The sequence below is a fragment of the Cynocephalus volans genome, chromosome 13 (genome assembly GCF_027409185.1).
Source record: "Cynocephalus volans isolate mCynVol1 chromosome 13, mCynVol1.pri, whole genome shotgun sequence".
In the NCBI taxonomy this organism is placed as follows: domain Eukaryota; kingdom Metazoa; phylum Chordata; class Mammalia; order Dermoptera; family Cynocephalidae; genus Cynocephalus; species Cynocephalus volans.
The window spans coordinates 99,748,239-99,776,017 of record NC_084472.1 but is presented as its reverse complement, the minus strand read 5'-3'; the positions used below and the strand labels follow the sequence as shown (position 1 = coordinate 99,776,017).

Here is a 27,779-nt window from a genome sequence, read left to right as displayed (position 1 = left end):
TGAGGTTAAGGTGACTGGTAATGTTCCAGATAATAATTAGCATTTAACCCCTTATTTCAGCAGCTAAAAGTACTATTATTCATGTGACTCATTAGCCGCTTGACCTTGACCTTACCGGCTAATGAATGGTTAATTTGTTTTGAAGTTTAGCGAAGAGAGAGTTGTAGGTTTTTCTGTCCTTGTTGCCTGGCTGAAAAATGGAGCATAAAGGTTTCTCCAGAACTGGCGAGTGGAGTTGCTCAGAGGGGGAGGAACCCTGAGTGCCACAGAAGCGGCTGTCTGATGGCCACTGATTGCTTGTGACTTATTTACAGAAGACCTTGACGAGCTGGAAAGTATTTTGTCTCTGAGGAAGCTGCTCCAGAGAACTGCTTTATTAATGCATTTGGTCAGATTTAAAAAGGGGACTCTTCCTAATTCAAAAGAAAAATCCTGTTTCTAGAAAGATTCAACTACTATAATGATGTTCTTTGGAAATTTGTCCTTTTGTGTGAATATCTTAATATGGCTAAAGCACCGAGGTAGTTTGAAGATTTTAATAAAATTTTACTTACCCCCGAGAGATGTGAAATTAAAAATGCTTTGTCTGCATACTTAATTCTGCCTTAAAATGGAGTGGTGGGTGGAGGGGGGCAGCTTCCCAGTAAATCTTAAATCTCTGTTGATGTGTATCTTCCAAATCTTACTTGGAATTGAGAGGCCTGTAAAGAAAAGGTATTAACCAGACATTATAGTATTTCTGGTAGATGGATATGTGAATGCTTAAATACATTTTACTTGTAGAGAATTTATATGTTCCTTTAGAGAACTGGTCTCCAAAATTTGAAACATTATAATGAAAGCTCTATTGTTGCTTTGAAGAATGCACAAGCCAGACATCCTTGGCAATATACAGGATTTTAACGTCCAGAGAAAAATGCAACAAAGTTATTGTGTTTACCGCATGTTGATGTTCCAATTTAGATTTTAAAATAGGAATTGAGAGAGAGCTCTCATTGCAGTTTAGCTCATGGTGTAATGGGTTGTTGAAATTCGGCTGTCAGCATTTTGTCTGTGCAATCTTATGTTTCTGCTCGTAGATAAATTAGAAAGTGTTCTAAGAAGAGCGGCATAAAAGTATTAAGACAATTGGGGAATTTATTTAAGGACAGACTGAAGGAACAAAGTATTGAGCCTGATTCTGGCATTGTTTGGCCCATGGTAAGGCAGAAAGAATAGCAATGCTAAACGGCCAGCTGAATGTCCTTCAGCTTTTGTGGTTCTTTTCTCTTGATCGTGTAAGGGAGTACATTGCATAGAACACTCAGCTAAGAGGTATTCAAAAGGAGTTAATATCATTCACTTTGGGTACTTCTCATCCAGAGAAACTTCAAACCACTCAAGGAAGGGATTTTACGAGTTTGAACTAGATCACCTGGAGTGAAGCCCAGCTCTGAGCCATTTCCTCTTCTGTGAAATGGGGATAGTGATGCTTCCTAAGGTGGTTGTGAGGGGCGGATGGAATGATAGGGTGTAAATGCTGAGGACATTGTTGGCTCCTTGTCAGCAGTCATAAAGAGTGTTATAACTAGAAGTGGAATATGCTGTCTTAGTATCATCTCCTGGGGGCTGCAGAGGGCTTGCTGCATAATGAGCTCTAGAACTGGATCTTTGGGTAGATGGGTCATTCCCCATTCTGGCATACTTTGTATACTCTTACACAGTATAAAATACACTGTGCTCTCAGTAGTCAGTGTCCTTTGGAAGATAGGGGCTGACACTGTCTTGCTCGCATCTCATCCACCCTGAAAGGCCTTTGACTTAGCTAGGTTAAAGAAGTTACCTTTGGTTGTTTCTGGAAATAATGATGAGATAGTAGGGTGAGGGAGGAGATGACCAATTGAAATTCTAAAATAGATTTTAAACATATACTTAACTAGTTTCTGTTAGTGCCTTCAGAAGTATGATCCTTCTAAAATTATAATACTTTCTATGTTTCCCATGGACGGTTAGAAAAGATAGAGAACAACTGGCATGATTGAGAAATGGAATATTTGGACTTTGGGGATGAAGCAGCAAAATCATTCATCGAGCTTTTCAGTTGTTCAGCACTCACAAGGCAGGTAAGGCACAATGCTAAGCCCTGGAGATACAAAAGCAGGAAAATCAGACCTGACCCCTGTCCTTGCACAAAGCATGTCTGTTCGTAATATATAGGTAAACCTATAGTGCTAAGTACTAGACAGGAAAAATGTCCAGGGCAGAAATGGGTAATTAGACCTGTGGAGGGAGGGAGGTCAGGAATGTTCTGTCAAGGAAGGGATGTGAGCAAAGAGCATTTAATGCACGGTGACGAGCACCTGCAGAGACCCTGTGCTCCGTGTGTGTGTGTGTGTGTGTGTGTGTGTCTGTGTACATGCATGTCTGTGCATGTTGCAGGAGGACAGTGGAGAGAACGGGCACTTTGAAGAAGGGGACAGTGCTGTGTGAATGAGGCTGGAGCAGTAGGCCTGGGCTGTGAGACTCATTTTTTTCATTTATGAAAGGATTATAGTCTCAATAGAACTCTTAATTATTTTGTGTAATCATCTTACTTTAGGCTTTTTTCCCCCCTAGACAATTCTATTGAATTATAAAAAAGATATTTTTAATCTTTTTTTAGCTGATCAGAAACGGAACCAATATTTACCATAATTCACTAGTTGGTTAGCTCTTTGCATTGTTAATTGTCTGACTTTAAAACCACTTGGATTAATTTCCTTTTTTAAACCTAACATCTTTTTGTTTGAAATACAAGTTATGTATATTTCCAGCAAACACACACACACACACACACACACACACACACACACACACACACACACACACACACACACACACACACACACACACACACACACACACACACACACACACACACACACACACACACACACCCCTCCTGCATGAATCTGTGTATCTATTAGAGAGTGGTAAGGACTGATTCGCTTGGTATTTCTCATGGAGAAAGCCTTCCTCAGTTTCTGTTTGAGAACCCCAGAGCCCAGCTCTGTGAAGCTGTGCCAGACTGTGTCACCCTTGGTGGGCTGCTCTCTCAAGGTCACTTGAGGGATTTGGTATATGGTCCTCTCCACCCATGTGCATGGTTTTGTTCTCTTTTTTCTTCCCTTGTTCTCTCTCCTGGGATTCCTATGATTATTTCTCAGCCTTTATAATTATGCTCTGGCCTCAACCCCAGGCCCTAAAGGGTTGTGTACCCTGATTTGGGTAGTTCTGGATGGTATGGCCTGTGACCTTCATCTTGTTCTTAAATGCATAACTGGGTATGTCAGATGGACACAACCTTCCCCTCTTCATGGTTCTCCCGAGGCTTCCCCACCGTCCTGGTGTTTTGGACGCTCCCATCTCTCCCCTCTTTCTTGTATCAGTCAGGTGACAGATAATGGAAAATATCCTAGCTTCTTGAAACAGAAAGGGATTTAGTATGGGAATTAGTTGCTCACAGGAGGGCTGGGAAGGAAGGTTGCAACTCAAAGGGGAGGAGAAGATTTAGGCTGAGCCTCGAGGGATGACTCCCATGCAGCACAGCTGCACTCGCCCCCAGGGTGGCTGCCATCATTGCCGTGGTCTGGCAGCTGGGAATCAGAGCCACCACTGGAGCTGCTGACATCAAGAACACACTGTATGGGCTGTGTTCCAGTGAACAGAGAAGCTGCTGCCAAGTGCCTCTCGACCCCAGGAAGCCAGTGACTGAACATCGCTACCAACAACAAAAACAAGCTAACAAACATCTTTCTTAGACACTCTCCAGCTCCCTTCCCATCCAGCTCATCTTGCTGGCAGAATCTAATCTGTGCCTAGAACCCTAGCTGCAAGGGACTCTGGAAATCTAGTTTGTAGGTTTCTAGCTTCAGAGGCAGAAGAATGTACAGTTGAAGGAGATAGGAATGAATGCTGAGTGACAATCCATCATGTATAACACATACCTAAAATATATTTCATCTCACACTTATGTAGAATAGCAGGTAGAGATTGACTTTGGATATGTAAAATGATATGTTGTAAAAATTTAAAAAAGGATCTAGTTGCTAACCAATTTACTCTTTCAAACAGATGGATATTATGGTTTTACAGTTAAGATTGCTGGAAAAATTAAGGAAATAACTAAAAACTACCAAGCACCTGCCTCTGTATGTGGTACTAGTTGAAAATGAAATAATGCCCCTTTAGTTTGGTTTAATAATCAAAGTAAAATACTAGGAAAAGGATTTAAACAATCATTTCTCCTCGCCAGAGCTCCAGATAGCCTATCCATTTAATGAGCCACAATACAAAGGAAAGGAAGAGTGTCCTGTCAGAGAAATAATAGCACTTGGCTGTATGGTCCTTTCACTAGATGAAAGGTATATCATTATATCTTCTATGTATCTGTGCTTCTACTGAATCTTTCTTTCCTCTGTAGCTTTCATGGTGCCCTTTTTAAGATTACAAAGATAGAAATAACCTGTTTATTAGAGATTAAAATAAGAGTATGCTTGAATTTACTGTAATCACTTATTTTATACCATGGTACTTATCAGATTCCTTTTTTTGCAAACTATTAAAGTAGATATGACTGATCTCTTATATTCCTAAGTAATAAATTATCAGTTTATTTGCACTCAGAAATTATGTTAGCATATCTATAGGAATAGTCTTGATTATTGAATGAAATTTTCTTATATTTGCCTCTAATATTTGGAGTTAGAAAATGAAAGTAGAGTAGCTGAAACAAATGGAGTTACTTAGTGAATTTATCAGCCTATTGCATATATATTTTTAAATTGATTTTTATGCCCCCCAAAGTAAAAATCTATTCAAGTATCTTCTTTGGTAGGTGCTGAAAGTGTTTACATGCAGAATGACTAATGTTGCCTGGGGTAAATCATACTATAACATGAATATATTTGATTAATTGTAGGGGAAAGTACAAGCAGGTACAAGCAGATCACATGGCAAGAGGAAGCAAGAGAGAGAGAGAGGAAGAGCTAGGGTCTATTAAACAATCAGCTCTTGCAGGAACCAATAGAACAAGATCTCATTACCCCCATCCCCCAGGAAGAGCATTAATCTATTCATGAAGGCAACCCCCAATCCCAATAACTAAACAGCTTCTAGCACTGCCACATTGGGGATCAGATTTCCACATGAGTTTTTTTTGGGGGGGGACAATGCATCTAAACTCTATCATTCTGCCCCTGGCCTCCCAAAACTCATGTCCCTCTCACAAACAAAATATAATCATTCCATCCCAACAGTCACAAAAGTCTTAGCTTGTTCCAGCACCAACTAAAAGTCCAAAGTCCAAAGTCTCACCTGAGACCAAAAGCAAAAGTCCTTCCAGCTGTGAACCTGTAAAAATCAAAGCCAGATTTATCTACTGCCAAGATACAATGGTGGAACAGACATTGGGTATACATTCCCATTCCAAAAAGGAGAAATAGACCAGAAGAAAGGAGAAAGAGGCTCCAAACAGGTCCAAGACCCAGCAGGGCAGAGAGTATGTCTTAAAGCTCCAAAATAATCTTCTTTGACTCCAAGTCCTGCATCCTGGGCACAATGGGACATCTGGGCCCCCAAAGCCTCAGGCAGCCTCACTCCCACAGCTCTGCCAGGAAGAGCCCAGTGGGCTGTGCTGGTGCCTGTGGCTTTTCCAGGCTGCTGTTGTACATTGCCAGTGGCCCTACAGTTCTGGGGTCCTGGTGGAAGCCCTGCTGCCTTGGCTATACTAGACATTTCCCTGGTGGGGGCTCTCTGTGGGGGCTCTGACCCCACTTTCCTGCTTGGCATTGCTATAGTAGATGGCCTCTCTGGTGGCTCTGCTCCTGCAGCAGGTCTCTGCCTTGGCCCCCAGGCTTTTCCATGCATCCTCTGGAGTCTGGGTGGAGGCTACCATGCCTCCACTGCTCTTATGTCCTGCTGGCCTGCAGACTTAACACAACGTGGATGCCACTGAGGTTTTTCCAGCTTGTGCTCTCCAGAGCTGCTGCATTAACCACACTTGGGGCTACTTGAGTCAGGGCTGCTCCAGTCAGAGCAGCTGGGATGCACAGATCAGATTCCTGAGGGCAGCTGGGCCCAGACCCGGGTCTGTCCTCCATGACAACTCAGTCATTCTAGGCCTCAGGGCCTGTGAAGGGAGGGGCACCCTTCCAGACTTCTCAAATGCCTTCAGGGCCTTTCTCCCATTGTATTGGCTATTAGCATCTGGCTGCCTCATCGCCAAACTAATGTCTTTTTTTTTTTTTTTTTTTGTCTTTTTCGTGAGCAGCACTCAGCCAGTGAGTGCACCGGCCATTCCTATATAGGATCCGAACCCGCGGCGGGAGCATCACCGCGCTCCCAGCGCCACACTCTCCCAAGTGCGCCACGGGCTCGGCCCACCAAACTAATGTCTTTAGCAACCAGTTTATCTGCTTCACCCTTGCATTTTTCTCCAGCTCTCTGCCTTTCTACCACATGGCCAGGCTGCAAATTTTCCAAATCTTTACACTCTGCTTCCCTTTTAAATTCTGGCTTTACATCCTGCCTTTGCTGCCATAACTCAGAGTAGGCTGTTACAAGTAACAATGAAACTTCCTTAACACTTTGCTGCTTAGAAATTTCTTCTGCCAAACATTCTGGTTCAAAACTGTTAAGTCCCACCTTCCACGAAGTCCAAGGGCATGGACATAATGCAGCCAAGTTCCTTGCTATGGTGTAGCAAGGGTTATTTTTGTCCAATTCCTGATAAGTTCCTCATTTCTATCTGAGACCTCACCATCTGCATGATCTTTACTGTCCATGTTTCTATCAACTTTCTGGTCACAACGATTTAATCATTTAACTCTAAAATTTTCCAAACATTCTCTCATCTTTTTGTCCTCTTCTAAGTCCTCCAAACTCCTCCAACCTTTGCCCATTACCCAGTTCCAAAGCTGCTCCCACATTTTCAGGTATCTGTATAGCAGCACCTCACTTCTCGGTACGAATTTTCTGTATTAGGACGTTTGTATTGCTATAACAGAAATACCTGAGACTGGGTAATTTATAAGGAAAAGAGGTTTATTTGGCTTACGATTCTGGGACAGCTGCATCTGGCACAGGCCTCAGGCTGCTTCTACTCATGGCGGAAAGTGGCAGCAGCCGGTGGGTACAAGTAGATCACATGGTGAGAGAGGAAGAAAGAGAGAGAGAGAGGGGAGGTGCCAGGGTCCTTTAAACAACCAGCTCTCACAGGAACTCATAGAGTAAGAACTCACTCATTACCCCCACTCCCCAGAGAGAGCATTAATCCATTCATGAAAGATTCACCCCCATGACTCAATCGGTTTTCAGCACTGCCATGTTGGGGATCAGATTTCCACATGAGTTTTGTGGGGACAACACATCCAAACTCTATCAGTATGTATGGAGCTTAGCTGAAGACTGAGTTGTAGGACAAAACTTTCACAGAGTGAAAATCAAAATGATCTTTTGATTTGCCAAGTGTCTTATAAAGTAGAACATCATTCAAATCTGAAATCTCTCTTTGGTTAGCTCATTGGTGGGCCAAATTGAAGGTGGAGGTGGGTAGAGAGAACACTAGTTTTTGCATATTTTTTAAAGCAAAATTTGAGGAGAACCAAACAAGACTATTTGAACATCGTTGAACTATTTGATTATTGATTGACTCAAGAAGTGGATATTAAGAACCTATTTTGCATTGGGATTGGGTCTAGGTACTAAAAATACATGGCTGTACCCTTGAGAGGTCTGTGCTCTAGGGGTGGATAATAATAAAGGGTTATGATAGTGTGGTGCTCTGATCAGTGCCTTCTTCCAAGAGAAAATGGTATATTCTTTCATGGTGAGGTGGAAGATGTAATTAATTGAAACATAAATATAATTCAGATTTCAGAGAATAATTACCGATATTTTTAACAACAACAACTAGGAGAGGCAAAGGGCAGCAACTGTCTAGGACCATGGCTTTCTTTTACCTGCTCCAAATAACCCCCAGAAATTGAAGTCGTGAGCTTGTCAAAAGATAGAGGGTTTAGCATTTAAAGAAATAATGTGTTTGTAAGAAAAAAGGACTGCTTTTGGTACTGTAATCAATGTTCAGAAAGTAATCAGAAATCTTAAAAAAATTATCAGAGCTCATAACATTCTACCAGACATCCAATTTGTAATTACAGTAATTCAAGAAAATGCAGGTGCATTCTGAACGTCAAGACATTTACCAACAAAGATGGAAATGCAATGATTTATGCAATTATGAAATAGATCCAGGGTGACCACATGATGTATTGTCTAAACCAGGACACTTCTGAGAGTGAAGGGGGCACTATTAATGATTGCCTGGGAAAAGAAGCATAAATGGAGACTGCCTCAGCAAACTAGCATTAAGATGCTAGTTGTGTAGCATGATTGCATTAACTACAGTATTGATTTTTTAAAAAAACTGTGGTAAGATATACATAACATAAAATATACCGTTCTAACCAGTTTCGTGTGTAAAGTTCTGTGGCATACCTTGTTGTGCAAACATCACCACCACCCATCTCCGGAACCTTCCATCTTCTCAGAGTGTTGGTCTTAAACACTAGCTCCCCATCCTCCCTCCCTGCACTCCCTGGCAACCACCAATCAACCTTCTGTCTGTATGAGTTTCACAGTTCTAGGAACCTCATATAAGTGGAATCATACAGTAGTTGTCCTTTTGTGACTGGCTTATCACACTTAGCATGTTGTAGCATGTGTCAGAATTCCTTCTTAAGGCTGAATAATATTCCACTGTATGTATATACCACATGTTGTTTATCCATTCATTTATACTTGTATACTTGGGTTGCTTCTACCTTTTGGTTATTGTGCATAATGCTACCATAAACATGAATGCACAAATATCTCTTTGAGTCCCTGGTTTCAATTCTTCTAGGCATATACCCACAATATTGATTTTCAAATGAAGAAATTACAAGTGGAGGGAAGAGAAAACATTCTTTGCCTCTACAGGATCTTTCTGATCATGTTTCTTTATCACAGTACTGCATCAGATTAGAAACCAGCTATGCTTTTCTCCAGAATTCATTATAAAAAAGCAGTTGTTGCAGTTAATATGAAAAACCACCTGCTAAAAAAAAGCACCCAAGGTCTCGAATTTCATCTCTGCACAAGAATGGAAGCTAGTTTTTCTGTCAAAACTACCATGATGCACTGACCACAGATGTTTGTGGGTGCAAAGTATGAGACCGAACAAAGCATGCTCCGTGTGACCATGAATTTCCTAGGAAAAAGGGAACAGAACCACAATTATCTGTTGATTTGGAAGCTGAAAGGAGACAAGCTACAGCAAAATGTGGACTTTCCAAGTAGAGAGAAATAGTCTCCCTTTGGCTGTGGAAGTAAATATCAGAAGACCAATGTCAAGAACATCGGTGCATCTGATCTCAACTTAGATAATCCCTTTATGGAAGTAGAGGCATCACAATATACTCTTCATTTAAAATTTTAAGTAACTACATTTCCACTGGGGATTTACAGTCCTGGAAAGTAATGTCGACATGTCTAGAACAAATAAGGAATTGCTGCATATACTGGATGTGAACCGCTCCCCCTCTGTAGGTGTCCGTGGTGGTGTCCGCACTCTGTGGAGTCAGCAGAGAATCTTGTTCATCTATAACAGAAGCCTTGAAGGAACTTGATAAACTTTTGATCATTAGTAGTAATGGAGCTCCAGGTAGTACATCTGCAGAAGTTATCTGACAGTCAGAAATGGTAACTGAGGGCCAGACAGGTATTAAGGAGCTTTCAGAAAAATGGACCCAAAACGATTATCTTATGGTTGCCTAGAATGAGCACTGCCCTCAGGCCTGTTCTCACTGGACATGACTGTATCAGTGAAAACTGAAAAATTAACAGGCAAGTTCACACAAAAACCTGCACACAAATGTTTGCCCCATCTTTATTCATAATTGCCCCAAACTGGAAGCAACCAAGGTGTCTTTCAATAGAGGAGTGGATAAAAAAATTGTGCTATATCCAGACAATAGAATATTATTCAGTGACAAAAAGAAATGATCTATCAAGCCATGAAAAGCCATGGAGGAACCTTAAGTGCATATTGCTAAGTGAAAGAAGCTAGTCTGAAAGGCCAAATACTGTAGGATTCCAACTAAAAGACATTCTGGAAAGGCAGAAATATAGAGATAGTAAAAAGATCAGTGTTTGCCAGAGGGTTGGGTGCAGGGGGAGAGACGAATAGGTGGAACACAGGGAATGTTTAGGACAGTCAAATGATTCTGTGTGATACTGTAATAGTGGGTACATGACATTATTATGTATTTGGCAAAACTCATAGAACTCTGTAGTACAGAGAGAATCCTATGGACGTTGGTTAATAATAATGTATCAATATTGGTTCATCAGTTGTAACCAAAGTACCACACTAGTGCAAGATTTAATTTAACATGTTATAAAGTATTTTTTAAAAAATTAACAGACACTTCACATGGTGTTAGAGAACAAGATGTAGAAAAATGTTAACTTCAGGGGTGCAGGTGATGGCATGTCGAGTGATAGGGAATATAGCTCCAGGTCAAGGGATTTAATAAATGAGAGCAGTTCTGTCATTCTAATCACAGAGGAATTAATGAATCAGCTACACTGTACCTTAGTTGCAGAAATTTTACCCAAGCTTTTAGCAGATTAGAAGGATGTACTCAATCAGACTTCTGAGCAGACTACTTCCTTACCGTCAGTTGCATATTGGTTAAAGACTTGGGTCAGAGCCCAGAGGATCCATCGACAGGCCTGAAACCAGAGAAAATGCTAGCCCGGAAGCTGCAAGGCCATCCATCACTAATTCCTTCCAACCTTCCACCATTAATTTTTCCTGCTGCAGACATTGACTGGATTCTCCATGCTGGCTTCCCTCTGCAGGAAGCTCTTGAGACTTTGCATGGACTTAGCAGAAGTGCAGACCTGTGGAGGATACCAACATTAATAAAGCAAATGTAGTTTTAGCAGGGCCAAAGCCCCATAGTTTAAGGTATAGCCTAACTTTTTATTATTGCCCATAGTAATGCTAAGCTTGGGAAAAACAGAAAACTTTCCCATAGTAATGCTAAGCTTGGGAAAAACAGAAAACTTTCCCAGGACTAAAGTCTCTGTTGTAGATAAAAAAAATTGTAACACAGCAAAAGAGCTTGGGCAGTCATCCTTGGTGCAGCTAAACCTAGTGATGGGAAAGTATGTGAACTAAAGGCTTCAAGGTTGATGGTTGGGGGATGTTCCACATCTCACCTCCAGCTATTTCTTTAAGTTTCTTGAGGAACTGAGTATTGTCATGACAATTACCTCATTGTTCTTTTTGTAACCACCTGTGTTCCCTTTCTGTAACTTTCCTGCCCGGACAATAAAAACTGGGAGAAAACCTAATTCGGAGTTACTCCTAGGAATTCTTCTCTCATGAAAGAATTGATCCTGGGATTAACCCCTTCTCAGCCTCTCACTGCTCTGGAGAAATGGGCTTTGAGTAATCCTTTGCATCTCCTGGGAGAGGTGACACAGACCTAGCTCTTCTTGTTTTGCTAGGAGAGAATACTGTAGCTGCTACAGGACCATGGAAAAGTGGGCTAGACCACAGCCATTCCCTTAAAAAAGCTACATAGATACACCCCTATGTATACTGTGTATGTAGAAACCTGCAAGCAGAATGTTGAGCTAGAAATTTTTAAAGACTTTTTTCAGCCAAAGTAATTTATGATCTCTTGTCTGATAGTTTGTCTATTCTAAATGCGGGCCCTTTGAAATGTATTGGCAGTATGCTCAGAGGGAAGCTTTTTATTCTCAATAAGATGATGTATTCTGGCCTCAAATTGATGGTTTTATGTATAGCATACCACTTTAGGATGAGAATGAACTTTTTAAAAGCAGAAGTGACTAGAAATCCCACCACTCATACAGCTAAAAGCAGATCAAATTCACACTGTGACTCTGTGCTGTAGGCAAGTACAGCTTGTCAAGTCAGTTGTTAAGTTACAGACTGTTAACTACATAGTTTGGGGTTTTGAATTATTCCCAGTGCTCTGTGTATTATGATCCATCTATTAAAACAGGAAGTTGAAGAATAATTGAATAATTAAAAAATGGAAGAAAAACTATGTGTTATGTTTTGACATGAAAATTTTTATTACAGGTAAGCAGTGATTGCTTATATTTTACAGTGTTCTTTTCCCTTTTTATACTATAAGATTATAATCCAAAGGTATTTTAGGACGAGGTAGTGTTCATCATCATTACAGACACCAGTTGTTAATATTCCAAAGGTGTGGCTACAAGTATACATAATAAAATTCTAGGTAGCATGAAAATAAGTTTTTTGACAGTACATAAAATATTGGATTGAGAAGCAGAAATGTTTTGCTGGTTTCACGTTCAAACACTGCTTAACTCTAGAATCCTGGATAAATAGTTTTCTGAGTTTGTTTTCTTTCTGAGATGATTGTCCAAAGATACGCAGTGCCCTGAAATCTCTGCTCAGTTATGTTAGACACTAGTGTATTGGGCAAAAACACAAATAAGTCACCCAGGGTTTGGGACCTTAGGTCATGAAAGTCCTGTTCTTCACTCCTGCTCCACCCTACAGCTTCCACACATGGACTAAACCTCATTAGACCACAGAGAAGTGACAGGGATGATGACAGTGACAACTTGTTCACCCCAGAGGTTTTTCTTGTGATGAGGTTGACCTTGAAAAGGATGACTTTTCTATTAGCACTTGACCAACTCGGGCCCTCTCCATTTAGATGTTTCTAACTTTTCTCCATCCATGCACTTTGACTAAATGCATCCTTTCTAATTAAAGCAGTGTTTAACAATGGCACAGCCTCCTGATTTTTCAATTTTTCTTTTTAAGTAAGTAGTCACTTCCATTGTAGAATTACAATCACTAATCCACTTAGAATGCCAGAAGGGTATTAAATATGTTTTCAGAACATTATATAGTGATTATCAATATGAGAGTGGTAACTGAGATTAAGCTTGGAGTGGATTTGAGGGCATTGTTACAAGTTTAATTATGCCATTGTCTTGCAGGCTGAAGGGCTTTATGATATAGCTGCTAAAAAAGACAGCAGTATATCCTAATTTGCATTTTAAATGAGATACTACTCAAATGACAAAAGACATACATACCTGTAGTGGATTGAATTATGTCCCCTAAAAACTCATTGAAACTTGAATTGTGTCCCCCAAGTTTTATGTGTTAGAAACTTAGCCCCATTGTGACTGTTAAGAGGGTGGGAAATGCTATTATGGTAATTGAAAGGTGGAGCCTTGAAGAGGTGATTGGATTGTAGGACCATGCAGTAGTGAATGGGTTAACAACGATGGTCAGGGGCATGGCTCTGAGGGCTTTAAAAGAAGAGGAGAGTCTGTCTTTCTCTCTGCTCTCTCTGCTTCCACCATTTTGCAACGTGAGGCCCCTGGGTCACTGTTGCTACCACCAGTTGGATTTTGGACTTCCCAGCCTCAGAAACTGTAAGCAATAAATGTCATTTTTCTTTACAAATCACCCAGTTCCAAGTATTTTGTTATAAGCAACAAAAGTGGACTAATACAGAAAATTGGTACAAGGAGTAGGGTGTTGCTTATAACAAATACTTGAAAATGTGGAAGCAACTTTGGAGCGGGGTAATAGGCAAAGGTTGGAGAAGTTTGGAGGACTCAGAAGAAGACAAAAAGACAAGGGAAAGTTTGGACTGTCTTAGAGACTGGTTATGTAGTGGCGAGCAGAATGCTTTTAGAAATATGGATTGTAAAGACCATTCTAAGGAGGTCTCACATAGAAATAAGAAGGACTTATTGGAAACTGGGGCAAAGATCACCCTTGCTATGAGCTAGTAAGGAACTTGGCTGCATTGTGTCCATGCCCTAGGACTTTTTAGAAGTTGGAACTTAAGTGTTGTGAACCAGAGTATTTAGCAGAAGAAATTTCTTTTCTTTTCTTTTTTTGACCAGTAAGGGGATCGCAGCCCTCGGCACGGTGTGGTCTGCAGCACACTCAGCCAGCGAGCACACGGGCCATCCCTATATAGGATCTGAACCCGTGGCCTTGGCGCTATCAGCGCTGCACTCTCCTGAGTGAGCCACGGGGACGGCCCATAGCAGAAGAGAATTCAAAGCAGCAAAGCATTAAGGAAGCTGAATGACTGCTTGTAACAGCCTATGCTGAGTCATGGTGGCAAAGGCATGACATAAAGCCAGAATTTAAAAGGCAAGCAGACTGTAAAGATTTGGAAAATTTGCAGGCTGGCCATGTGGTAGAAAAGCAGAGAGCATTTTCAGAACAAAAACTCAATAGTGCTAAGAAGATTAACACAAACAGAATTATCAAGAGAAGGGGAAAAAGGCCTTGAAGACATTGCAGAAGGCTCTGGGCCAGCCCTTCCATTTCAGGCACAAAGGCCTAGGGATACAGAATAATCTTGGGGAACAGGCTTCACACCTCTTCAGCTCCAGCCCTGGCTAAGTTGGCCCCAGGTATGGCTGGACCTGCAGCTTTGGAAAATACAAGCCGGAATCCTTGGCAACATCCACATGGTGTTAGATCTGCAGGCTCACAGAATACCAGAGCTGCGGAGGCTTGGGGGCCTCCACCCTGATTTCAAAGGCTGTTTGGTAAAGTCTGAGGGCCCTGGAAGAGATCTGTCACAGGAGAGGAGTCACCGCAGACAAACTTCACTAGAGCAATGCCAAGTGGAAACATGGAGTCACAGTTGCAGCAGTGAAACCCCAACAGTGCCAAGCCTAGTGCAGCTGTGAGAGCGGGACTGCCATGGAGACCCCAGACCTGTGGAACTATCAGAGTGAAACACCAGCTTGCGAGAGCTGAAGTGTGACCTGAGACCAGGAAAGCCATAGAAGTGGAGCTGCCTCAGGACTTGGGGATCCAACCCCCAAACCAGTTTGCAGAGGACGTTGAACATGGAGTCAAGTTACAAGATTCACCAGCTTTGAGATTTAATGCCTGCCCTGCTGGGTTTCAGACTTGCTTAGGACCTGTCACAACTTTCTCTGGGGTATTTCTCCCTTTTGGAATGGGAATGTGTACCCTATGTTTGTCCCACCATTGTATCTTGGAAGTAGATAACTTGTATTGATTTCACAGATGGGACTTTGAACTTTGGACTTTTGAGTTGAAACAAGTTAAGATTTTGGGGATGAAATGAATGTATTTGTAAGTGGGAAGACATGAGTTTTGGGGTGCTAGGGGCAGAATGTAGTGGATTGAATTATGTCCCCCAAAACCTCATTGAATCTTGAATTGTGTCCCCCAAGTTTTATGTGTTAGAAACTTAGCCCCCACTGTGACTGTTAAGAGGGTATGAAATCCTATTATGGTAATTGAAAGGTGGAGTGTAGAAGAGGTGATTGGATTGTAGGACCGTGCAGTAGTGAATGGATTAACAATGGTGGTCAGGAGTGTAGTTCTGAGAGCTTTAAAAGAAGAGAGAGTCTGTCTTTTTCCGCTCTCTCTGCTCCCAACATCTTGCAATGTGAGATCCCTGGGTCACTGTTGCCACCACCAGATGGACTTTGGACTTCCCAGCCTCAGAAACTGTAAGCAATAAATGTCATTTTTCTTTACAAATCACCCAGTTCCAAGTATTTTTGTTATAAGCAACAAAAATGAACTAATATAATACCAAAGGACTATAAAGGTCTGCAGAAGCATGTGACCTGCCTGGGATCTGGTCTGTTTGAGGGGGATGAGGTCAGGAAGAGGAACAGGTGGGTGGACCTTCCTGGTTTCTGTTCCTTTAATCCAGAAAGCCACAGCTTGCTCTTTGGATGGAACTGCTGTAAAGGAAAAAATTTCCTTTCATAAACAAACATTATTCAATGACAGACACTTTAGCAATTTCTGGTTTATTTGTCATAAAGAGCTACATGGTCTCTAATTAATTACCCAAGTCTCTTCATGCTCTCTAAAATGAGGTCTGATTTTTTATGGAATGCCATCAGGTGAAGAGGCATCTTAAGATGGTGACATGTCAAGGGGTGAGCTGATGTCCTCCGGGAGCAGCTTGAGCATCAGGCAGCCTGGAAGTCTCCACCTTGAGTTGCATACAGGGGGCAGCAAGAGTGCACCCCATCTCCCAGCAGGCATCAGTTAATTACTAGAGGAGGCGAGGCATGGTGGATATGCAAGCGTGCTGCTCACTCGCTTCACACACCTGGCCTGGCTAGTGGCACAGGGAAGCGGCAGATCTGCAGGACTTCAGAAGCCATCACATAAGCATGCTCGTACTTCCATAATTATACGAAACCTAAAGTCTCTTCCTCTCTCTATCACACCCAGGATTTCATCCCGGGTTCTGGGATGTGCTACCTACTTTTGTGCTCACATAGCTTGTAAGTCCACCTTCCAGTGTTGTGCTGTTTATATGTAAATAAACACACGTGACTATAAAGAGAGAGAATGATTTGAGATCCTAGGCTCCCTCATAGAAGCTGAGCTTCCTTCCCTTTCGACCTTTCCTGGTGATGACTCTAATACCACTTGGCTTTCTTCCAGGTATGTGCAAACTATATTTGACTTCTGCAAACAAAATTATATATATATAAAATTTTTACTCTTAAATTTTGTATAGATTTGTTATTATTAAACAGACCAGCGTGTTCTTTCACTGTCCTTGAACTTCTGGTTCTGGGAGCTGTTTTTTATGTAAGCCTATTTTTCCTCTGTTCTAACTCTTTATTTCTAAAGTAGCATTTGCCCAGATTTTATACTGTGCTGCATTCTCCAGTACATCCTAATAGTGAAGACAACATTTAGGGCGGCCGCATTCCTGTTCACGTCGTCCCACGATTCCAGGTCGCGGTCTGGCCTTGGTGTGGGGCTGCTTCTCAGTGGGCCTGTGCTGTGCTGTTTGGGTCACCAGCCGCCACCTTCTGGGCTGTCTTACACATTCACATGCCGGTGAAAGAGATAGCTGGCTTCCCTCTCTGGTCTTTTCTGAGCTTTGCAATGTGTTCCAATGTGTTAGACAGTTAATGCAGCTGTTGGTATTAATACTATTCACAGGGTAGGGTCTTAAAATATCCAGCCGAGTAATAAAAAGTATTACTACAGAAAAGGATCCTTTCATTTGGAACTGGAAATAGGAATTGGCACTAGAGCTTTTTATGACAATGCTTACTGACTGTCAGTCATTTCTCACGTTTCCACCTTTTTGTGCAGAGTAATGTGTTTGGGGACTGTGCTAAGAAGAAATTCAAGTCTGTGTATTGGCTGTTGTGCTTTGGGGATGTTAAAGCACATTTCAATATGAAGGATCAGAGTCTTAAAAGAGGAAGGCACTTTAGAAATTGTCTGTACTTCTTTAATTCTAAGAGGAAGTAACCTAGTGAAGCTAAATGACTTGCCTAAGGTCACATTGCCAGAAAGTGACAAACTTGGGCCTATGACCTTGGTGTTCTTCCAGTACAGTATTTTTTCCTCATACCAAAATGCTGTGAGTTCTACTTTTGAAACTTTGTGAAGTTTAATGTATTGTATTGGTGTTTTGATTTTCAAATTGTGTATTAGCTGGATGTAAAATGGACTTGTCATTACAGCATCTACTATGAAATACAGTACATAACTGACATTAAAAAGTTCTTTATTGAGTGAATGAATATTTCATGGATAACACGCCCTAATGTGCAAGAAAAATATGGAGAAACCTCCACTGACAAAAATTAGTAAACAAGAAAATGATAAAAAACAAACAAAAAAACCCAGAATAGATATTTCTGAAAATTTCAGAAAAAGAGTTTTGCAAAGTTCAGCCACATATTTCCTCCTGGTCTGTGGTCATAAGTTTATATATTATAGGCATAATTTCATGACTCATGATCAAAATTATTTTGCTTTGTTTTTTATGTTTTTGTTTTTATGTTCCTATTTATTTATCCAGCAAATAGGATTGGGTGCCCACTGTGGGCCAGGCAGTGCTCAAAGTGCTGGGTATATATCACTGTGCCAAAAAAACCCCTGATTTCATGGAGTTTACAAACTAATTGGGAAAGACAGGCAATGAATAACTATAGAAGGATATTGAAATGGAACTCTTTCTTGTTTTCATTTTTTGCCCAGTGGTGCAGAAATAAAGTAGTATTAGGATCCAGTCAGGAAAACAGAAACCACACTAGTTATATTAACAGAGAGAATTTAATATAAGGAATTGGCTCAATGGATATTAGAGGACAGGAAATGTGACGGCAGGAAGCAGCTGCATGCTGTGTTGGAGAGAGGGAAGAGGATGGTCTTATTGGAACCTAGAAGCTTGCAGGAGGGGCCCCCAGACCTTAGGAACTCAGGGACCCTGGAGGCTGGTGAGGAGTTGGGATGCAGATTTCCTGGGTGGGGCCTTGCTTGGCTGGCTTGGTGTCCCTTGGGATGTGCAGAAGGGCTTGTTCTGGGAGTGTGGAGAAACTGGAAACAACTGACTGCTACTGGAAACAAACACTGCTGCCAGGGTGAAGGGCTGTTGCTGGGCAACTTTGGCAGGAGCAGGAAGCAAACAGAAAGCAGCTGGTCCCTTCTCTCTCCTCTTGCCCTCAATCCCTGCAGTGTCCCCTGTCAGGAGAGCCGCTTGGCAAAGAAGAAATGTTTGTAGAGTCTCCACCCTCACAACACAGTGCAGCGTGCAGAAGGGAGAGCTTGGGGAGGAGAGACAAAAACTTGGTAACAGGCACAGTCCCAAATACATTAGGCAGCAATTACTCCCATGTTTGGAGTAGTTGCTAGACTGCCGAAGCAGGACTTGCAGGAGAAGGGACTGAAATTTATTTTTATTGTGGTAAAATATATATAACACAGAATTTACCATTTGATCCATTTTTAGATGTCCGTTCAGTGGCATTAAGTGCATTCATATTATTGTGCAATCATCACCATCATCCATCACCAGAACTTTCCCACCTGACCAAAGTGAAGCTCTAGACCCATTAAACAGTAACTCTGTAGTCCCCCACACCCAGCCCCCAGCTCCTGGTAACCACCATGCTACTTTCTGTCACTATGAATTTGACTGCTGAGGAACTTCATATACGTGGACTCATACAGTATTTGTTCTTCTGTATCACTGAGCCTTGTTGTGACCCTCCTGGAACATTCCACTGGTTTATTTCACTTAGCATACTATCTTCCAGGTTCATTCATGTTTGTAGCTTGTGTCAGAATTTCATTCATTTTTAAGGCTGAATACTATGAAATCTGGTTTTTGTGACCCTTAGCCCAACAGCTGTGTTGAACGACTTGGACAGTGGGGAGATGATTCGTGCAGGGAGATTTTTGGCATGCTGTGAATGCCCCCTTTCCCTGCCAACACACGTGGCATCTTGGGAGAAGGGAGGGAGGTCTTTTTCCCCAGTTTTAAGTGAAGTGGCAGGGGTTTCAAGAGGACCACACAGAAAGCAGGACATGTGCTACCTGCAGTTTAGAGGACGTAGTGGTCTGGGGTCAAGCTTATGCCTGGAAAATATGAAGACTGGTAGAAGCAACCTATTGCAGCCGAGTGGGGGTATTGTGTGGGAAGAACTTACAATCTCACTGAAGATGAGTCAAAATGTGTGTTTTTCTTGAACCAGATAATGGCCACACGAGACGGGTGGCATTGGTGTAGATGCTGCATAGATCTCCTCATCTGGCAGGTGGAAAATCCTGGAGGGAGAGGGCTAGATGACCAGCTGCTGAGGGAGCTGTCATAAGAAGCCATCGGATCAGTGGATCACATGGGTCAGGACACTGCAGGTGAGAGGTCTTCAGCTGTGAGGGTCTGCAAGGAGCCAGTGGAATGTTCCAGGAGGGTCATAACAAGGCTCAGTGAAACAGAGAACAGCCTTTAGTTTTTACCATGCCCAGAGACCACTGACATCAGCTCACCGCATACCAGTGAAAAATGACTTTTCTGTCTTCCTGGCCTCTCCTTGCCAGCTCTCCAACCACCGCAGCACTGGAAGGGCCAGAAGTAAGCTCATGCTGGGAATCGGGAATGCCAGGAGAAGAAACCACCGTGCTCCACCTAGGCCGTGCTGGGGATGGGAAGTTTCACATGGGAATGAAATGTGGAGCCTTTGTATTACAGTGGATGGTAAATATAAATTTTAGAAGTGAGCGTGTTTTGTGAATAAAGTGATTTGGAGAACATTTTGTTATCTAAAAGTTAATGAAAAATCTTTAGACTGACCAGGAATTTACTGAAAGGATATGGAGGGCATAGAAGTCCAGAGAACCAGACTTTGAAAATAGGCGTGCCCCGGGGCAGCTCCAAAATGCCAGGAACCTGAGGAAGAGCAGTCGGTCCCACCAGGACCTGCTCCCACTGATGCAGAGCCCTGCTGCCACACTAGGCCCCGCTGCCATAGTTCTCCTGGGAGGACAATGTATACAAGGCCACATCCTGATGGTACATGGGAAGATCAGTGATGGGGCGTGGTTTATACTTTACTTCTTTCACTAGACAGTGAAAGAAAGTGAGCCAAAACACCAGGCTGCACTCACAGTGGAGGGCAGCACCAGATGTGGGCGTGGGAGAGCTTATGTGGACTGTAGGGCACCAAAGGCTGGCTGATACCATCAAGGAGGAGCACTATGCTATTGCAGAAGCTATGCCACCAGGGTGGAGAACTGTGCCCTTGTGGAAGCAAAAGGGTTTCTGTTTTGCAGAAGTCACCAGGCTTCTTGTAAAGGGAAGCGGGGAGGGTTTCGGTGCTGGAGTGGAAGACAAGGCCAGCGGCTATTTTGTGCTTATTGTGTGCACAAAGGCGCCGGTCTATTTTGTGCTTATTGTGTGCACAAAGGCGCCGGTCACGTCCAAGATCCATCAGGCGGAAGCAGTGTTGTGTGAGAGTCTATGTATTAGTTTCCTTAAGATGATAGATCAGTACAGATTCCTGTAGGAATAGTATACTTAAAAGGTGTTGTTGAAAGTGTTTAGTGGAAGAGTTTAGTGAAAGCCTTGGCAAGGTTAAGAGAAACTAACAAGGAGTGGTGAAGCATGCTGGAGTTAGCAATGAGAGGAAGCTGTTACCATCTCTGGGTCTGAAGGGGAAAAGGAGAAGACTGGTGACCGGAACTTGCACAAGCTTTAACTGCAGGAGAGGGCTGCGCAGCGGGAGCCCTGAGCTTCAGAGAGGAACAAAGCCATTGTCAAACCAAGGAGGGAGGTGGGGTAATGAATAACTTGACCTCTGTCTCCTCCTGCCTCCTCCCAAATCCTGCTGATGCTTTTCATTGTCCAAACCCAATGGAACTTTGAGAGCAAAGAAGCTTCCTTGGAGAGCTGAGGAAGGTGTTGCTAGCAGATGGTGTGGCTAATGGAAGCACCAGAGGCAATGAAGGAAAATTCAAATGCAGAATGAGTGCAGATTGAATCCTTCAGCCTCTGCCCCCTCCATGGTGGAAGGTGACCCCAGACAGTCAACCCGCTCTCAGGCAAATGGCTGGTTTCCTTGATGCACTGTGTAATGTCATGGGCTCAGGGTTTATTAATTCTGCTGGTCAGCTGAGCACTCAGCAGTGGCAGTAGCAAGATCAGTCTGGAGAGAGGAACACTGTGTTATTGAGCACATGCGTGACCTTCATCCTTGCCAAACGTGGTCACTTTGTGCATGGCCCCAAAGGAGCAAGCACTGGAGTACTGGGGAAGGAGGTCCTCTCGACCATCTTATTTTCTTGAGTTTGTACTGGGAGCAATTCTGAGAAGTCTGTCGATATGACTCTTCCCCAGACCGTGTTTCTATGTCACTAACTAGCCAGTCCAGTAGCCACTACCTGACATGAAGCTGGCCACATTGCCACACCCAATCTGATCTGATGTATGGCATTTTGACTCTGGTTAGGACACTAATGAGTCCAGATTTTGATGTATCAGATGAACAAAGTTCTAGATAACCACCCCCAGTTGCCCAGGTTGGCACATTGAGTCCAGATTCTCTGGTAAGTGCACCCATGTAATGAAATTACATTTCTCTCTCTTTGGCAATCACGCTTACAATCCATATGTGTGGCTACTTATCCCAGAACTTTGCCTCCTAAATTCAGCCATCTAAATTCTGGTGTGTACACCTTCTGGGTTTGACTTGGTAATTGTTGCTCTGGAACATGCAGGAAAGTGACTGTTTACAGACACGGGAACAGTGAGAGGTAGAAGGAATGTGTACTGTGGAATGGCCCAACTGTCTCCCTCTTGCAAGATGTCCCCCTGGTGGGAGAGAATTGTAGGGCTACAAGGAAATAAGGGCTGGCCTGATCAGGCAAGGGGGGACGTGCCACTGCTGTAAGCTCCCATTCTCAGGGCCCAGCTTTCCCCCCCAGGCAGTGCCCTGCCTTTCACATGAAATACCTGGTAAGGCTGTGAGCTTAGGTAATTTGGAAACCTATAGATTCTGACTTGGACTTTATTTTTCAGCTGCCTTGGTAATCAAGCCTGTGTCTTGAGTTAAGAATTAAATGATCTGAGTTTAGTTTCTCTTTCTTAAACTCATTCAAATGCCTTACCACCTTCTTGAATTCCTCATGCCTTTTGTACTGTTCAGTGTGAGGGCAGTGCTGACCCCAACGTCTTGCCCTATTTGGATATCTGGTTCCTACAACCACCGGTGATTAATCGAGCTAGCTTTTCACCGCTGCATGCCATTGGCTACCAGATTCTCATTCTAGAACTTAATGATGCTTTTCAGAACTCATATGTCTCTGAATGGAATGGACTGCTGATACTTTTTTTTTTAAACTAGTCAAAATTTTGAATTACAAGCAACAGAAATTAATTCTGGACACCTTAAACAGAGAAGAAAATTTTCTGGAATACTTTGGGGACTACACAGAATCAAGAGAACCTAGGCTGCAAAATGGGCATGAACCAAGACAGTCTGAAAAGGACAAGGGCCCCCTTGTAGCTGGAGTCATCTGGCCAGGTCACAGCCCCCACTGCCGTGGGCTGCAGTCCACTGCCAGACACCATCACGATTCCTCTGTCTTTGATTGACTTGCTTTGGATTCAGAGTTCAGATGAGAGCTCCTGATTGACGGAATCTAGGTCGTATGACCAGACCATCTATATTTGTTTCCTAGGGCTGCTGTAATAAATTACCACAAACTGGGTACATTTATTTATTCTCTGAGAAATATTCTCTGAGACATTTATTCTCTCACGGCTCTGGAGATGAGATGTCCTAAATCAAGTTGTAGGCAGGGCCATGCTCACTTTGAAGGCTCTAGAGGAAAATGCTTCTTGTCTCTTCCAGCTTCTGGTGGCTCCAGGCATTCCTTGGCCTGTGGTGGCATCAATCCCATCTCTGCCTCCTGTCTTCTCCTCTTTTGTCTATTATAAGGACACTTGATTGGATGTAAGCCCCACCCAAATAATTCAGGATGGTCTCATCTTGAGGTCTTTCATTACATCTGTAAAACTATTATTCCAAGTAAGGTCAACTCAAGATTCCATCATTCAACTCTCTGTTGATGATGGGGACAGGGAGTGGGAAAATCTCCCTGTTTCAGTGTCTGTGGTGAGAAGTAGGGCCCTGCATCTCACCAGTACTGCACACTGTGGCATTGTCTCCAACAGAAAATGCAGTTGCATGATAGACAGCCAAAATAAACCAAACAATGGCCTCCACAGTGCTAGCACCAAAGTGCATTTGTATAATACAGAGGAGCACAAGGGAACACAGGTGATGAGTCCTACCTGGGGGGCAGGAAAGGCTTCATAGAGAATATGACCCAAGCTGAGCCTTCAAAGATTATGATGCCTGTCGGGTGGTCTAGAGAAGAAAGGAAATTCCAGGCAGATGGGGAACACATGAGCAAAATGCACGAAGACATCAAATGTCCAAAGCATGCAGAGAAGTGCAAGTCTGGCAGGTAGAGTGGTGGGACCAGATGAGCACTCTGCACCAGAATGTAAGCCAACTAAGTCACTTTGCTGATTCACAGCCAGGGTTTCTCCATGAAAGAAGTAGTGCATTGACTGACGTTCTGATGCAAAGTCCTTATCTTGTTGTAACAAAGAGTTCACTGGCTATGTCAGTAGCATTGACAGAGTGTAGGGCATGGATCAGGGGTGGGACATCATAAGAGAAGATGCTGCAGAGTAGGCTGGGGTCAGGTCATGGAGGGCTTTAGGTGACATGCTAAGGTCCTCGGACTTTCTCTTTAGCACTGGAGAGTGAGAGTGGGACACCATGATGTAGAGGATGACCTCAGGACACCGAGTGGACAAAGCAGGGGGGCTGGTGGGTTTGGACACCATTGCACTAATCTCTTGCCCAAAACTCAGTTCTTCATTCCAGTGTTGGTCTATGACAGTGTTTTCATCAATCTGTAGTGAAATGAGAAAATTAAAGACGGTTTAGTCAGTTTTTCGTAACGCAAAATTTTATTCAGTTTTAAAGAGCTCTTCTTTAGTTTGAAATCGTGGCCTCCCAGCTTTCATGGGGGTAAAATTGCTCATTCAACTATGCAATTATGGTGATAGTAAATAATAGGCCTTAAAATATCCATATCTATTATATCTGTGTATCTATCTATCTACCCACCTACCTATGTCCTAGCCTTCAAATAAAGAATCAGCTGGTCCCTCTGGTTCTCCAAATGTCCCTTTGAGATCTTTGGGGACCGACATATCCACAAGAGTGGGACCTCCTGAACCAGGTGAGGGCCTGAGCTCAGGCTGAGACGGTGGGGAAGGGTGTGGGGTATACAGAAGAGGAGTGAGACCGAGGTAGCGTCCCCAGGATGAGGCACTTGACAGTTCAGATTTTACTATACTTTGTGTGCACATGGACTCTCCTCCTGAAACGCAAATCCATAATCAGATCTTATTTATTTATTTTTTTAGTAATAACTCCAGGAGTGCCTGTTTTGGGGTCAATTGTATTATAAATAGGTTTTATGAAATACAAGAATACATAATTCATCCTCACATTTCCCCCTTAATTCCATTCTTAGAAAGTCATTAGATGATTAATAACTTTATAGTTGACTACCAGGGCCTTCATTTAAAAGCTCCTTCTAGAACAATCTTTTGCCAGTAAAATGACTGTGATTCCTCATTCCCTATTCTGCCTACCCCTTTTCTCCAGAGAGAAAAGATGAGGAATGAGTGTTCCACTTCTCTGGTATTGCCTTTCATACGTGGTACCAGAGCAATCTTCTTCCAAGCTGCTGTTCCGGGGATATTATTACTTTTATCTTAACACAGACTGAAAGCCGGTTTTGTCTAATTGACACCAGCCAAGAAGGCCTGGAGGAAGCTGGGTGCTGTGTTTTCATTTGTCTTCAATCTCATATTTGATTTTCTTGTTCTTTTCTGGCATGTTCTTATCTGTAAAATCAAAGCGAATTATAATATAGTTACAGGGAATATTGCCTAGCCATTGCCCGTGGAGGAACAACCTTTGGTAACAGATCCCAGGATCCATGCTAAGCTGGAGTTCGTTTCCTACTTTGTGTATCATCCTCCTGGAACCCCTCCCATGTGCGCACATTCCCCACCCAGATGTGATCGCATTCATTCCCTTTATTTAGATTTTGGAGATAACATCATACTCCTAAATGGAGTCAGTTTAGACACACAATCTTGGAAAATTTTCATGACAAACAAAGTGTTCTTAGGGAATATTTGATCTCTTTTCCCTGCGATCAACCCCCGCCCCACACACACACTTTCTTTCAACATGTTGTGCTCAGTGGGCCCCGTTGGGATTATAGAGAGGCTGGCTTTCTCCTGGAGCTCCATATTTTGTTGTTTTGAAGCCCCGAGTTTGTTCTGCTCGTAGGATTTCAATTAGAAATGCCAGTTGTTCCTTTCCCTGCCGTTTGAGCTGTCACCTCTCTGGCGTATCATTAACGTTCTGTGTTGAGTAGGGAATATTAATGAGACTGTTTCACTTGCTTCATTGTTTAGAGGGAGTAATCCTCAGCCTCAAAGTGTCACCCTAGGAAGGCTAATATTGCTTGCTGTCTAGACACTTTGCTCTCAATCAGTCATATGCTGGCTCTTTACTGTTGCTGTCCAGCTGTTCTGAGTTACCCTTGTGTAATTAGCCTGTAGGTTTTGGAGAGCAGGGACCACCCGTCTTTTGTTCTTCTCATATCTGTCAGAGAAACTCTCGCCCGCCAGGCACTTAGTCACTATTTCTTGAATTAAATTTAATTATGGGAGAGCTCTAATGGCACGTAGCCAGCCTCTCCTCTAACAGCAGCGTCTGTGGGGGTTCAGTGTTGCAGGTCTTCCGTGTTCTAACCTTATTCCATTTCTGAATCTGCACATTCTCTTGATTTAATATACTCCCATAGCCCAAAGAGTCAAGTCCTAAGATAGTGATGGTTTTTAAATGATCTCTGATCCCATCTACTCTCCTGAGTTTCATATCCATCTGATTTTGTTGACCTTTGGATACCATGGAAACAATATGCCCAAGTCTAAAACCCACACCTCCTCTCGTATTCTCTTTGGTGGTGACCCACAGCATCTTCTACCCAGGGGTCATTTTTTCACATATTTATACAATAGATTTATTGAATGTTATAAATTGCAATACCTAGCAAAGAAGCAGAGATCATAAGATACACTGTCCCTATCTGGAAAGTGCTGCAATCAATTACAGAACATACATACAAATAACCTGTACCATACTATAAAGTATAATGTATTGCTGATCACTGTGGCATTTCACAATCCTTCTTATACCCTATTTCCTGCAAACACATAAATCTTAAGTAAACTTCTTTGGGTTGTTCATGTACATACAAAGGAAGGGGTTATCAGTGTTTATGTCTGGCCATTACTAAGGTTCATTTGGTTTGCCTTGTGTTCCTCTGCAGTATTTTGGGGTGCTGGTGGTCCATTAAATTTCTGCTGTATTTTGGGGTGGTGGTGGTCCACTGAACTACTGCTTTATTTTGGGGTGGTGGTGGTCCACTGAACTGCTGCTTTATTTTGGGGTGGTGGTGGTCCATTGGACTACTGCTGTATTTTGGGGTGGTGGCAGTCCACTGAACTGCTGCTTTATTTGGGGGTGGTTGTGGTCCATTGAACTGGTGCTGTATTTTGGGGTGGTGGTGGTCCATTGAACTGGTGCTGTATTTTGGGGTGGTGGTGGTCCATTGAACTGCTGCTTTATTTGGGGTGGTTGTGGTTTATTGAACTGGTGCTGTATTTTGGGGTGGCGGCGGTCCACTGAACTGCTGCTTTATTTGGGGGTGGTTGTGGTCCATTGAACTGGTGCTATATTTTGGGGTGGTGGTGGTCCATTGAACTGCTGCTTTATTTGGGGTGGTTGTGGTTTATTGAACTGCTGTTGTATTTTGGGGTGGCGGTGGTCCACTGAACTGCTGCTTTATTTGGGGTGGTTGTGGTTCATTGAACTGCTGCTGTATTTTGGGGTGGTGGTGGTCCATTGAACTGCTGTTGTATTTTGGGGTGGCGGTGGTCCATTGGACTACTGCTGTATTTTGGGGTGGCGGTGGTCCACTGAACTGCTGCTTTATTTGGGGGTGGTTGTGGTCCATTGAACTGCTGCTGTATTTTGGGGTGGCGGTGGTCCCTTGGACTGCTACTGTATTTGGGGGTGGCGGTGGTCCACTGTACTCCATCTGCCTTACTGTCATCACAGTTCATCTTCAGTGTGCTCTTTGCTTTAACTCTTCATCAGTCACCAAGTCCTATTAATTCGATCCTTCCTCCTGAGTATTTCTCCTGAATTTGCCCCCTTCTAATCATCCTTAGTGTCATTCTTTT

The 27,779-nt window shown here is 42.9% G+C and overlaps 1 pseudogene; it reads left to right on the top strand.

The window, feature by feature from the left end:
* Positions 1 to 4,359: 4,359 nt before the first annotated feature.
* Positions 4,360 to 16,973, top strand: LOC134361737 (regulatory solute carrier protein family 1 member 1-like; annotated as a pseudogene).
* The last annotated feature ends 10,806 nt before the right edge of the window (positions 16,974 to 27,779 follow it).